The sequence below is a fragment of the Gymnoscopelus braueri genome, assembly GCF_963280865.1.
Source record: "Gymnoscopelus braueri genome assembly, chromosome: 5".
Lineage (NCBI taxonomy): Eukaryota > Metazoa > Chordata > Actinopteri > Myctophiformes > Myctophidae > Gymnoscopelus > Gymnoscopelus braueri.
In genome coordinates this window covers 40,537,025-40,551,678 of record NC_137606.1, presented here as the reverse complement: position 1 = coordinate 40,551,678, position 14,654 = coordinate 40,537,025, and the positions used below count along the sequence as shown (strand labels likewise).

At 41.9% G+C, this 14,654-nt stretch overlaps 1 protein-coding gene across 1 annotated transcript in view; it reads left to right on the top strand.

Moving 5' to 3' along the window:
• gab2 (GRB2-associated binding protein 2) overlaps positions 1-14,654 on the top strand; it is a 102,620-nt gene that overhangs the window by 28,974 nt on the left and 58,992 nt on the right. The gene's annotated exons all lie outside the window — the stretch shown is intronic.

Here is a 14,654-nt window from a genome sequence, read left to right as displayed (position 1 = left end):
AATGGTTATAGCTCAAATCTAAAATGACACATAATGCGTTCCCGGTCTTAATGGCTTAATGGATGCATTGCATCTAGCGCCCCTTGGAAGGAAATGTTCTCTTTTTTTTTCATGCATCAGGAGGAGGGATGGGGATGGAGTACTGATTCTATCATGGAGGAATCGATTCCGAAGTTATTAACAATCGGAAATCAATACGGTTTTGGCTTATCAATTGTCTTATGGATTCTAGCGGGACCTGACGTTTGATGACGTCATGTCTCGAGAGACAAGAGTCATGTCATAGAAATCAAATCACTGGCACAAGCGTGTGTCATTCTAATAAAGCTTTTGACTTTGCCTGCCAAACGGGAAAAACAAGCAACATGAATTTAATGCCTTGCATGCACATATTTCTTCATTGTTGCGCATCAGTTGAAGCCAACATGCTCTACCTTTGTCTACGGAAATTAAACGTTATAGAGTGCCCCCAGATTAGCACCAACTTGCCAACAACTACCAACAATGGAAAACGATCGATAGTGGGATTGATAAGGAATCTGATCGACAAGCAGCATCGATAAGGGGATCAAAATATAATATTAATGATCACCATCCCTAGTAGTTACCAGTCCCTTAACCCATTCAGCTCTATCATTTTAGATTTATTTGGCTATTCAAAAATAGCAGACAAGCTCCTAGCGCGGCACTTGGTGCCGCTCTTGTAGATCTTCTATTTTTGAAAAATAGTCTAAAAATATTGAGATAGGGGGTCCACGGACAAACACATATCATTTTGGGGGGTCCTTGACATGACACAACTATGCGTTCCCGGATTGAATGGGTTAAAATACACATTCTATGATGAATGGTTTTCTAGCATATTGCTAGAATGTGTCATTTGGAGACAGCCTGTAACAGCAGCAGAGGTGAGGGGTAGAGTGAATCACTGACAGCCCATTTTCCACAGAATATCACAGTATATGAGCTCATATATCGTCTCTGTCGGGTGGAAACCTCATATGTCCAAAACAGTTACTTTTCAGGATTCATATTTCAAAAATAGCAAAAGTAGCAGATCTACAAGCTCGTGGAACTGCTACTTTTGATGCTTTTGTGTGACACTGTAGTATCATCACGTAGGGCGTTAATTTACGAAAAAAACACAAAAAGTTAGAATATGGAGATAAGAGGTTTCTGCCCGACAGCAACGATATACTCAGTGGGAGCAGCTGGGACACTTATTGACTGAAATTGGAAGCTGATGACGCTCCTCTCCAGGGCTGGCCGATTTGACTCCGAATCAATATCACGATTATTTCAAATTTTTGCCTCCATTAGGATTAATGAAAAAATTTAATAAAAAGTCTATTGAATCTGTTTTTGCCATTTGTTTGTATGCCACCATTCTACAATGACGTATACTACCGTTTAAGTGGTTAATCCGAATAAAAAATCGATTCGAATTTTTCCATATGCCGTAGATTCGTTGATATATACTGTAAGAAAAAAAAAAGTTTATTAAAAAAAAACATGCTTCTCGATAATTCTCTTAACCTACACGAGCAAGATTAAGTCAGTTATTGGCTCTAAATATCGGTTTCGATACAAGTATTTTTGGTTAATCGCCCAGCCATTCTCCTCGCCCTTTTCCTCTCTCATCTCCCATGTCTTCCACACCTGTTCCGTCTCCGATAAGTGCAAGTACGGGACAGGATCCCGTTTCATGTTGTGATCTATAACCATCACACCCATAATGACGCGTGGCCGGCGGGGTCATCATTGTGTTTTTCCAAGTGTCACCCATCATCACCTGGATTAAACACAACCGCGCCCCTTTGAACCACACAGCAGGTGTTGCCTGAGGGTATCCTCTCTGGCAGGAGGCCAGCATCTGAAGTCGGACAAACCAAGTCAACCTGAACACAAAAGCAGGACCCTGTTTTGTTTTACAAAGGCAGGTCAATAGGAGGACAGATGTATGTTCACAAACAAGGTAGACGCCAGCCCCTCTCTCTCTCTCTCTCTCTCTCTCTCTCTCTCTCTCTCTCTCTCTCTCTCTCTCTCTCTCTCTCTCTCCTGTGTTGGTGTTTGTGCAGCTGTTTAATGTAGTGGCCACACTGAAGCAGCAGCAGGTATCGGAGATCAGGTAGGCCAGGTGTATTATTGCCATGGCCAAAGAACACTCCCTCTCTCTCTCTCTCTCTCTCTCTTTCAGTTTTTCTCTCTATGTCTCTCTCTGTCTTAGGGCAGGGCGATATATATGACTCCAAATCAATATCACAATTATTTAAAAATGTGAAATATAATTAGTGAACGATTATTAAAAAAAAAGAAAATAGAGAACTGAAAAGTGCACATCTACAAGCTCACGACCGCATTGTGATCTTAGAGATCTTTGAGATATTTTTTTTAAATCTATTTAACAACTAAATATAATACAGGGTTAAGTGGTTAAACAAAGTAATCGATTTAGTCGATTATAAACTAAATCTGCTTGTCGATTTGATTAACGTACATGAGTAATATTTAGTCGGTTATTGGTTATTATGTCAGTTTTTATATATTTTCGGTTAATATTGCCCTGCCCTACTCTCTCTCTCTCTCTCTCTCTCTCTCTCTCTCTCTCTCTCTCTCTCTCTCTCTCTCTCTCTCTCTCTCTCCCCCTCCCTACACAGCTATAACAGAAGGCGAGATAAACAAGACCATTGTGACCTTATGCGTGGCCTCACCATGCTGGTTTAGTTTGAATGTTTGCTCATATACATGTGAAAACATGTTGACTGATGGCTATCAGCATAGAGTTGTTGACACAGCGTACTACTGCAAACTCTTTGCTTTACTCTATTACTGTACCAACAAAGAAAAGAAAAAAGAAAAAGGGGAACACGACTACGGGTCAAAAATAGCCAATCTACAATGTTCCCGTCCACAATAGTAGTTAGTAGTGGTTAATACAAGATACAATTAAGATATAGATTATTTTTTATTATGAATTCATAGGGCTTTTAGCAGTTTAAAGGTACAGTAAATGATTTGTTTGTTTGTTTGTTAAAATGAGTGTTACATACTGTAGCAGTATATTCCGATAGTTATCATTGCTATCGAGTGTTTGTTCAGTAACAGGGGTCTTCCTTTCTCTCCAGCTCTTCAGTAAACAGAAAATGCATTTTCAGGTCGGGATAACAATTTTATCCAATCAGAAGAAGGAACTCATACAGGAAGTTGGAAGCAATGACACAAAGAAGTGGGCAGACAAAATTTGAACTGGAACACTATACATTTTAAACTCTTCGGATGAAATTGGCAACCCTCCTGAAAATTTATGTTCTGTTTATTAGAGAGCTGGAAAGACCCAGAGACCTCTGTTATTGAACAATGCTTACTATCACAATATATATATATATAATATATATATAGAGCTTTACATTTTCTTCCAATACCTTTTAAACCGGTTTATTCTAACAGCACTGTTTATTTGTATGCATTTTATCTTTATATAGCCTTGGTGGGCTTGCTGCTACTGGCCGACAATTGTCTCCTTCTCTGTGAACAGCAGGGCGTTTGTAGGGAATTTGTTTGTTTTTCCATAATAATATCATTGTTTTGGTCTCTGCCAAAAATAGAGGAACACACGTGGACATATCTACATGTGAAGAAACAAAAGGTATTGGCGAGACAAACCCGTTTGTATTCTATTCTTGGAAGCACGACTCCGTCATCATAATAATCGTTTTCGTGTCCTTTCACTGTGGAATATTTTTTTTTACCTTCCCAGGGAATGAAAATGGATTGAGATGTGTTACACGTCTTGCCCTTCAGACGTTTCTGCCGTTTCTGCATATAATGTCACTGGTTGCAGCCAAGGCGGGACAAAGCAGAGAGTAGCATAAATCAGCGGTTTCCTTTTCTGGTTCAGGGCCCACTCGAAAAGGTTGAAAGTGTGTTCACGGCCCACCCATCTGACCACTTAACACGGCAGCCATTCGGCTGCCGTGTTAAGTGGTCAGATGGGTGGGCTGCGTGCATTTTCAGAGCATGTTCATATTTTAATGATCAATCAATTGATGATGTTCCGGCTTGGATCAATGGTACTAACGTAGTATACTTTTAAGTCCCTTTTTATCGGTACCACAATGAAAAAAATACCATGACATTTGTACCTTGTTATTATTATTATTATTATTATTATTATTATTTAATATTAATCATATTTTAGCATTAGCATTTAGTGTTTTGCCAAATATGTGGGGGCCCACTTGTAATACCCTAGTGGTTGGCAATCGCTGGCATAGTAAGATCTTTCTTTTCTGCCTTTTCATAGTGGCGATAGACAGGAAACGGGGAGAGAGAGAGACACAGCAAAGGACGTCGGGATCGGGATTCGAACCTGCAACGCGCTGGTTCAGGCTGCATTACAACATTAGCCTGTATGTGCCGGTATGCGCCTGGACCACTAGGCCAGCGGGCGCCCCGGCATAGTAAGATCTAACGATCTGGTGTGATCTACGAGGTGCTTCAATGACTCTGGCTACGTGCTACCAGTAGAGAGCAACAAATCGAGAGCAACAAATCGACACATTGATGACCTCGCTGGCTCACTCGCCCCCTCCCAAACAGGCTCACGTCACATCCGGTCATAACCGGATGTTGACATTTTCGACAATCGTTGATCGGGCTAAATTACAATGCGATACACGACTACGATGACTGATCGTCACCCAGACCAAAGAGAGTAGACGTGGAATGAGAACCGGAAACGGAATCTGCGTCATGAAACCGGAACCCAATGAGTCTGAAGGAGTCAGGAAGCGAAAGTGATCATGAAAAATAAACAGAATAGCGCGACCACAGTCAAAAGTAAAAACTCGGGATATCTCGGGGCGTGGCACTGAGAGAGTTAAAAACACATTTATGTTTTTTTTAAAGTTAGGGGTGTACAATGGTTGGTCCACAATATTACTTTTCTTTAAGTGAACTTCCATCACTGTGATGACCACTGTGACCACACCGCCCACTTCACACTGGGTGTGATTTTTTAATTACACACTGGTATCGGATCGGTGCTCGTTATCAACTGATACTCAAGTTATGGGTATCGGGAAGAAAAAAGTGGTATTGGTACATCCCCTGACATTATAGACCTTTTTCAACACACATGGCCCACGTAGTTCCACCTTTACTTAGTAGGGTACAAAAAAATGAGAGATTCTCACCATTGTCGGCAATGTTAAGCCAACTATCACCTCCAATTCTGTCTGTGATGATCACTCTATTTTGTCATTCAACATAACACAGTACAGGTCTTGTCATAGACATGATGAAAAGTGATTCGATCGAGGGTTAGCCGTGGCTTGCCGGTTGACATTTGTTACCCTTGAACAAATCACTTTTTTGGGTTGTTTTATTGGGAATAACCCCTTGAGATGTACCATCACGTTTTCAAGGGGGTCCACAAAATACAAAATACAGTATTCATACATTTAGACGCAACATTCCACAGACAGTTCAAACAACATCAGTGTGTGCAGTGCTCTGACAACTGAAATATTGAAACACAAAATAAAGTGATCGAATCGAAGGCGACAGGAGGACGTTGGTATCTTAACATTGCTGGCAATGCTGAGAAATCTACCGTGCTAAGTCGAAGAGGAAGTAATGTTTTAGAAAAAGGTGCGGCCAGTCTTTTACTTGCAGTATGTTTATTTACACTTTATGGTCACGATGGTGTTGGTGCGGTGAAAATAGACGCATTGTGAGCTTGTTGATCGGCTATTTTCAGCGTGCAATGCAATCATAAGACAAAGTATAAATGGATGAAGTATAAAGCAAGCTTCATGCAGGCAGAACGCTAAGTGTTGATTGCTTTTGTGCTTGACTTTCTCATCTGTGTAGATGGCACCGGCAGATGTAATCAACCAACGTTGGTGTATGCACACAGGCATACCGTCTCTGTCGGGTGGAAACCTCATGTCCAAAACTGTTACTTTTCAGTATTCAAATTCAAAAATAGCATAAATAGCAGATCTACAAGCTCGAAACGCGTCGCTAAGCCACGTTTCGAGCTGCTACTTTTGATGCTTTTGTGTGACAAAAGCGAAAGCACTGCTCCTGAGTTGTTTGGTAATCAAGTGTTCCCTCCTTTTAAGCTATCAGAATTCTTCATGGAATAATGTGAATACTAGTCGAGTTAGAGACAAGTTTGCTTTTACACCATGCAGTCACTCGTTACTGTAATAAATAGTTTCTGCAAGAACGTGTTGCAGGCTAAAAAATGGATTTATGTGTGAAGAGGCACCTTTTACGATGACTTCTACTGTAATATTTCTAATGTAATAAATCTGACCGATCAGTTTGATGGATTTCAAGAGGTTTTGCACTGAAACACGGAAGTTCGCACCGGCCATGATGAAGTCAGCGCCCTTTTAGATGAAATGCCACACTGTTCCATTTGTCATGGCTGTGTGTTGACTGCAGCCCTGTCAGAATAGCTCACATCCCACTTCTGCACCAGTTATGTTTCAGTGTTCTAGTGAGAAAACGCTCCACGCCGTCCAGTCCACTTAATAACAAGGGTATTTAATGTCTTAGCTGCGTCCCCAACATCACAGCAGCTTAAGCCAAGGTCACAAGGGGGGAGAGGGGAGAGGGAATGTGTGTGTGTGTGTGTGTGTGTGTGTGTGTGTGTGTGTGTGTGTGTGTGTGTGTGTGTGTGTGTGTGTGTGTGTGTGTGTGTGTGTGTGTGTGTGTGTGTGTGTGTGTGTGTGTGTGTGTGTGTGTGTGTGTGTGTGTGTGTGTGTGTGTGTGTGTGTGTGTGTGTGTGTGTGTGTGTGTGTGTGTGTGTGTGTGTGTGTGTGTGTGCGTGCGTGCGTGCGTGCGTGCGTGCGTGCGTGCGTGCGTGCGTGCGTGCGTGCGTGCGTGCGTGGGTCACTGGGGTAGTTCAGCCCGGCTACATCATCAGCATCAGCCCCTTGCTTCCAAGCGCTGGGACAATGATCGATGGGCTTAGACATGCTCTGTAGGGTGGGTGGGTGAGTTCATTTTGTTGTGCTCCCCCTTCTCCCCACGCTTTACTCCACTGTGGCCACTGGCCTGCTCAACTTTGAAAACTGCCCGAGAGAGAGACTGAATGGACAGAATATTCTCTGTTTTACAACCCTGACCAGGAACACTGAAACTATTGATTAACTTCTTCAATTCCCTCAATTACTTTTTTAGGCAGAATCTATCTCATATATTTTTGGAAGTGAAGGTCTCCCCATTCATTAGAAGGACAGTATCAGTCAGTCACCAGAACCAGGGGATTTCAAGGAGTCTCTAAAGCGGAGTTTGAAGTTGAATGGACTTAATGTCAATCAAATGAATATAAAATATCTAAATATTGAATCAAGCAACTTAAAAAGTGCCAGGAGTGCACACAAAATTCTGAGTACAGTACATTGTCCTGGAATTCTGAATCTATTTAATTGATGAGTTGGAGTCACAATTTCAAGGTGGTGATGTTTAATACGTGATCATCATGGGGAGAAGAACATTAGACACACAGTCAGTGGTAAGGTTGTTCTGCCAACGAACACAGGGATCAGAGTCAAACCATGCTACTCTAGTGTCACAAGGACAAGCTGTACCAAAACAATAGCTATCAGGCCTAAGCGAAGACATCTTGACTCTTACAACATGCAAAATATCACATCATATCTCTCATAAGGCAAAGGATGTACTACGTAAGGCAAAAAGTGAAGGTCGGATAAAGGCAAACATGATAAAATTCGACCACAATTCTTACGCAATGAAAATGACTCCAGAAGAGTTTTAAATACAATTTCCCTTTAAGTGTTTTCAACAGAATGTACTACTCTACATGCTAATCCTTATCAGCAGAGAGGGCCTTAAGTTTAGCCTGCACATGAACAGGGAGTGCAATCGCTTTTCCTGTGGAAACGAAACTAACTTAGTACTTTTTAGCAAGATAACGCCTCCAAAATAAGTTGCCTAATACTCTGTTGTTGTTGTCTTAGGTTTGTTGTTGTCTTACAGGTCTGTAACTCTGAGAGCCCATAGAACCAAATGGACCTGTGATTTGGTTCCATTTGTACGCTCTCAGAGTTAAATTGACAATGAGCTAAAGAAACAATTGGGGGTCCGTGGCCTAATAATTCATATCATCTCTGTCGGGTGGCTGGAAGCCTCATATGTCCAAAACTGTTACTTTTCAGAATTCAAATTCAGAAATAGCAAAAGTAGTAGATCTACAGTACAAGCTCAAAACGTGTCGTTTCGCATCGCGTTTCGAGCTTGTGGATCTGCTACTTTTGATACTTTTGTGTAACGCTGCGGCTGCAGTATGATCAAGTAGGGCATTCATTTACGAAAAGAAAAATAAGTTAAAACTGGGGATCCTTGAAATGAAAAAGGTTGATGATCACTGAACTAAACAATACTGGAACCCCAATCTACACTGTAAAATCCTCAGTGCTTATTTTACTCTGGTGTACAGACCCAACGTTGAGAAGCAATGTCCTAGGTTAATAGCTGTGGGCTGAGATGCCAGGAATAAGCCAGTGGGGTCACTGTGACCCCTTGGGGACTGGGCATTGGTCCAGGTCTCGTCACGTGACTTCTTGGGGACTGGGCATTGGTCCAGGTCTCGTCATGTGACTTCTTGGGGACTGGGCATTGGTCCAGGTCTCGTCACGTGACTTCTTGGGGACTGGGCATTGGTCCAGGTCTCGTCATGCGACTTCTTGGGGACTGGGCATTGGTGTGAGGGATGTTCTCCTTCAACTTCCAACTTCAAATTACTGTTCCTAATCGTAACTTCATTTTGTGCAGTGGTGAAACAAAACAACAGACAAACACAGAACCAATACACAGATACACAGATACCTCAAATACCTCAAATACCTCAAATACCTCAAATACCTCAAATACAAAACAATACCTAAAATACACCAGAACCTCCCTACCCCAGAAAAGACTGTGACGTGTAAGCCTAGTGTTGTGCATTCTGGGCATGTCGTAATAGGCAAACATTCAGTCAAAACAGCAATATACAAATAATATATTTGTAATATATATATATATATATAACTGACAAATAATAAAGCCTTACTAAAATCCTCAAAACAGTCTATCTCTCTCTCTCGCACGCACACACACACACACACACACACACACACACACACACACACACACACACACACACACACACACACACACACACACACACACACACACACACACACACACACACAGAGAGAGAGTTCAGCTACTTTCACCTGCTGTCAGCTGTGCAGGTCACACTATGATGTTAACAGAAACACACAGGTGCACATCTCTGTAGAAAATCCATTTAAAAAGCTAGAAATAATGTGGCTGTTGTCCAGTTGTAATGCTACAATGTCTCTGGTTCCGAACAGACAGTATTATTATAATTGCAGAGCACGCAAGATGCTAGCTAGGTCTGTGTGTCTGTCTGTCTGTCTGTCTGTCTGTCTGTCTGTCTGTCTGTCTGTGTGTCTGGAGCAAACCAATGTTTGGACCAAAATTCCATAGAGATAGTGTAAGCCAGTTGTTACACTCACAGGGGTTACAGTGCACCCACGAGGCAAGACATCTGGGAGTTCTATTTGATTCAGACCTAAACTTTTCTAAGCACTTTTCTATCATCACAAAAACAGCCATCTTCCAAATTAGGAATATTGCAAAAAAATCTGATCATTTATTTCATTCAGCCATGCACAAACCCTTATTCATGCCTTTCATCCCCAGTGTCTTTTTTTTGTCAATATGTAGACACCAGTGTCTTTTTCTTGTCAATATGTAGACACCAGTGTCTTTTTTTGTCAATATGTAGACACCAGTGTCTTTTTCTTGTCAATATGTAGGCACTAGACACCAGTGTCTCTTTCTTGTCAATATGTAGACACCAGTGTCTCTTTCTTGTCAATATGTAGACACCAGTGTCTCTTTCTTGTCAATATGTAGACACCAGTGTCTCTTTCTTGTCATGTAGACACCACTGTACATTTGGCCTTTGTGTCCTCAAAAAATGGACAACACCAAAGGCCATGTAGCTTTGCCCCTAAAATGACGAAATTCCAGGCCTGGTTGACAGAGAAGGTTTTTGCGCCGCTCATCCATCAAATCCATGGTTCTTTACAAATCATGGCGCCATTTCATTCATTGAAAACCCCCGTTGGTTCTGGTAACTGATATTGTCCGTCTAATGCATTTTTCATACATTTTTTATAATTTCTTTCGAAAATGAAAAAGATAAATAAAATAAAATAAACGACAAAGGTAATTGAAAAAACACTGCTCCCTTGCGTATTAGAAGGACAATATCAGTCACCAGTACCATCATCATCATCATCATAACCTTTATTTCAGCTCGGAGTACAGTTGAGGGGCAGGCCCTCATTTTCAATGTAGCCGAGAACCAAGGTCGGGTGTTTTCAATTAATCTACCATGGCACACCCAAATTGATGTGTTTTTGACCGCGGACCCCCATCTGCAAATGTTTTGTCCCGACTCCCAGGGACCCCCAGAAGAGAAGATCATATAGAAAAATTATAATATTTTAATTTAATACTTTAACGATTGTACATTTTTATTCAAAAAATTGCAAGCTTGTATATCTGCTATTTTTTTATTGCCAAAATATGGATAAAGTGGTTAAAATGATTGTGATACTGTATTGACAAATTCAGCTGGGGACCCCCTGGAACCCCCCCAAGGATCCCTGGGGATCCCAGGACCCCACTTTGAGAACCACTGATTTATAATAAGCCTTTTGTGTTGCGTTGGCACTTGGCACCTTTGGGTGCCTGGCTGTGTTAATCTGTAACACGTTGGCAAAGCTCTTGCTACTGTTTATCAGCACCATTGAACGTGCGCTGACCCCAAACTTATACCGGTTATCAGTCTGACAGAAAAAAAAAATGAGCAGTGAGTGAGTGTGAACCCCACTCTGCTCCCTTCACACCGCAGAAAGCTCCCTGCTGCTGCTGCAGATACAATCACAAAGCCTGCATTAGTGCATTTCCTTAAAAAACAAGATATTTCTGTTTCTCAGCCGTATCATCATCATCATGCGTACGTCAGTCGTTCGCAGGAGGCCACTTATGATGACTCCCACGGAGTCCCACCCCCTAATGTGATAATAATATCAGTGAGTCACAACGTTGCTTTTTGTCCACAAAAAAATCACTTTCAAACACCTCAAAGTAGGCCAGGGTAATTCAACTGAAAATAAACCGTAACCATTTTTACGTCTTAACCGAATAGAACTTTCTGATATATGGTAATAATCGAATAATGCAGAAGCAGTCTTCTAAGATATATATATATATTTTAAATGTCTTATACATGATTCAATTAGTATGATAACCACTGAACCCTGTAGTATACTTTTGTTGTACATTGGTGGTGTGCAACATTAGCTAAAATACTGTAGCTGATCTACAAGCTCACAACGCATCACACCCCGAGGCCTTGTGAGCTGGTAGATCTGCTGTTTTCCCTTTTTTTAATAATCTAACCTTAATCATAATCGAGGTGAAAGTTTGAAATAATGGTGATATCGATTTCAAGTCCACCTGCCCTACCTCAAAGTAATGGGTTTATTCGTCTTTCTTTCTCACTGCTGCTGTGCCTTTTAACTACAGGCAGATCTGTCAGGCCAATCTTAAAGTCAAGCTAAGCCAAATCTCACTGTATTTGTACAGTATAGGCTATTCTATACACAGGGAAACTCAATGTGCTTCCTTTTCTCTTTTCTTTTTTCACTATTGCCGACACAATGATAGAAAATGTTCGGCGGAGGTTATTGGACAACACAGCAGCAGACACAATGTGATCTGTTTTTTCCTTTTCCTGTGTGTGTGTGTGTGTGTGTGTGTGTGTGTGTGTGTGTGTGTGTGTGTGTGTGTGTGTGTGTGTGTGTGTGTGTGTGTGTGTGTGTGTGTGTGTGTGTGTGTGTGTGTGTGTGTGTGTGTGTGTGTGTGTGTGTGCGTGTGTGTGTTACTATACTTGTGAGGGCCAATTGTTCCCACAAGTATAGAGTAGAATTTGAGAGACAGACATTGTGAGGACAATTGTCCTGCTCCTCACAAGAGAAAGGGTCGTTTTAAATGGTAAAAAAAATGACTCTATATTTATATATTTTTTGAGTCACAATTACAATTAAGGAAAGATTCAGGTTGGGGGTATAGGACTAGGATTCGGTATTTAAAGGTTAGGTTTAGGGGTTAATGTCAAGAGTTATGCCTGCATTATACTCAGTCACAGGATGGCGTCGCGCACCGAAAATAGCCGAGCTTGTAGATGATCTGCTATGTTCTGCTTTAGGGATAGGATCAAAATAAAGGCAATACAAATTATTGGTGTTCATAAAATCAGCGTCCAAAAATGTTGATGTCCTCGCAAGTATAGTAATACAAACGTGTGTGTGTGTGTGTTTGCCTACTGGTGGTTGTGGGGGGAATCGGGGGTATCGGGGGGGGGGGGAGCAGCATTGCGGGCAGTAGTCTGTCTGTGTTCTAGGTGGTGGTGGGGGTATGGGGGGAGGGGGGGGGGGGTGCAGGATCCTGTCAGCAGCAGCAGCAGCCAGCATGTGAGAGAGACATCGTCCCGGAGCGGAAGTGCATCACTGGCAGATGGCCAAAGCAACCCCCCCGTCCCCCCCTCCCCACCACCACCATCCCCATCCCCGCTCGCCTATCTATCTTCCCCCTTTGTCTCTGTTCTGGACATAGAATACAGAGAGCCATTTAAGATGGTCGCTGTGGAGGGGAAAAAAAAGAACCTATGTATGGATGTGTTGCCGGCTTGTAGCTCTTGGCACAGCACGGCGCTTTGTGGTACAAACTGCCTTCGTTCATACCGCCGCGCTTTTCCTCCTCACCTACTTCTCTGAGGATGTGCTTTTAACCCATTAAGACCTGAGGCCGATTCTACAAATGCCTTCTAAATCAGTAGTTCTCACACTTTCAAGATTTTTTTTTAAATTTGTTAAAAAATTGCTGATTTACAAGCTTGCAGCGCGGAGTGACGTGCTGTGAGCTTGTATATCTGCTATTTTTTGAATAGCCGACGTATAAAATCTAAAATGATGCAGATGCTTTCCCGGTTTTAATGGGTTAAAAAGTGCTCTGCAAATATGTATTTCAGGTATTAGGGCTGCAAGTATGGATTATTTTCTATCGATTTGTTTTTCGATCAATCGAATAATCGAGAAGCATGTTTTTTCATATCATTTGTTCAATGAATCAACACGAAAATATTTGTATAGATTTTTCACAATTGACTAAATCAATTAGCGACTATATCCGGCGAGCGACACTCAGACACTGGTATAAATACAAACAGGCTCTTATACTCACACTGTATGAGAATAAAGGAACATCTTTGGATGCTGCTTGCCGTTGATGTGATGTGAGAGCTTTTAGATCAAAGTATAAGTGTATAGGAGGGTATAAGTGGTTTATATGTTATGTAATACTAATCTAAATCTGCAAAGTAACTAGTAGCTGAAACGTTCAAATAATTGTAGTGAGTAAATGTATTCAGTTACTTTCCAGCTCTACGGCAGTGTGTCAGTGATGTTGTGTTGTTATGGAGAAGTGAAGCGCCTCTCTCTCTCTCCTCACTCACTGTAACCTCGTTCCCGGCCTTACTCTTCTACGAAGAGAAAAGCCTGGTCACGACCTAAAGCAGAGAGTGTCTATAGGGGCGGGACTTCCATCGTACGTGTTTCCCCCGCAAACTATATTTTTCGACCAATCACAACACTCGTTTCATTCACGGAGAACGTAAACAGATTTGCAATGCGTCAACGTTATTTCCTTGGTTGGTACTTCCGGCAAATTCCGGTACTTCCGTTTAGACACTCAACCGGCAAGGTCTTGCCCATGCAGCGTGCACTCACTGGGTGCATCCACACATAAGATGCAAGGTGACGCTAGTTGTCGCAAGCCCATGTTCCGGTTCCGGCCATTTCTGGCCGTTACTCAAGAAAGAACGGAACCCGGATATGTGCTTCAGACGCGCATCGGGGCGGTCTTTCCGTTTTTTCCCATAACATGGGTGTGGATGGGACTTCCGATGACTTGCATCTTATGTGTGGATGCACCCACTGAGGGGATGAGATGACAGGAAGTACGTTGGGGAGGGAGGAATGAGATGACAGGAAGTACGTTGGGGAGGGAGGGATGAGATGACAGGAAGTACTTTGGGGAGGGAGGGATAGCACCCAACCACCCACATTCACACTGCCTCTTCCTCTGAGCTGAGATCACCAACCAATTCCAAGCTGTTGCACTTTTGTTTTGTTCATGTTAGGGGTTCCAGGGGGTCCCCATCAAAAGTAGTCAAAACAGCATCGCAATCATTTTAACCACTTTAACTATTATTTTATACTTTGGCTATTCAAAAATAGCAGATATACAAGCTCATATCACGTCACTTCGTGAGCTTGTAGATCTGCTATTTTTGAAAAATCTTCTTGCTTCTGGGGGTCCCTGGAACAAACATATTTTGAGATACGGGTCCACGGCCAAATACAGTACATAATTGTAGGGGTCCTTGACAATAAAACATTTTGAGCACCACGGATATAGCAACATGAGTTTTTCAGAATTTTTTTAAAGGATTTAGAAGATTTTTAGAATCT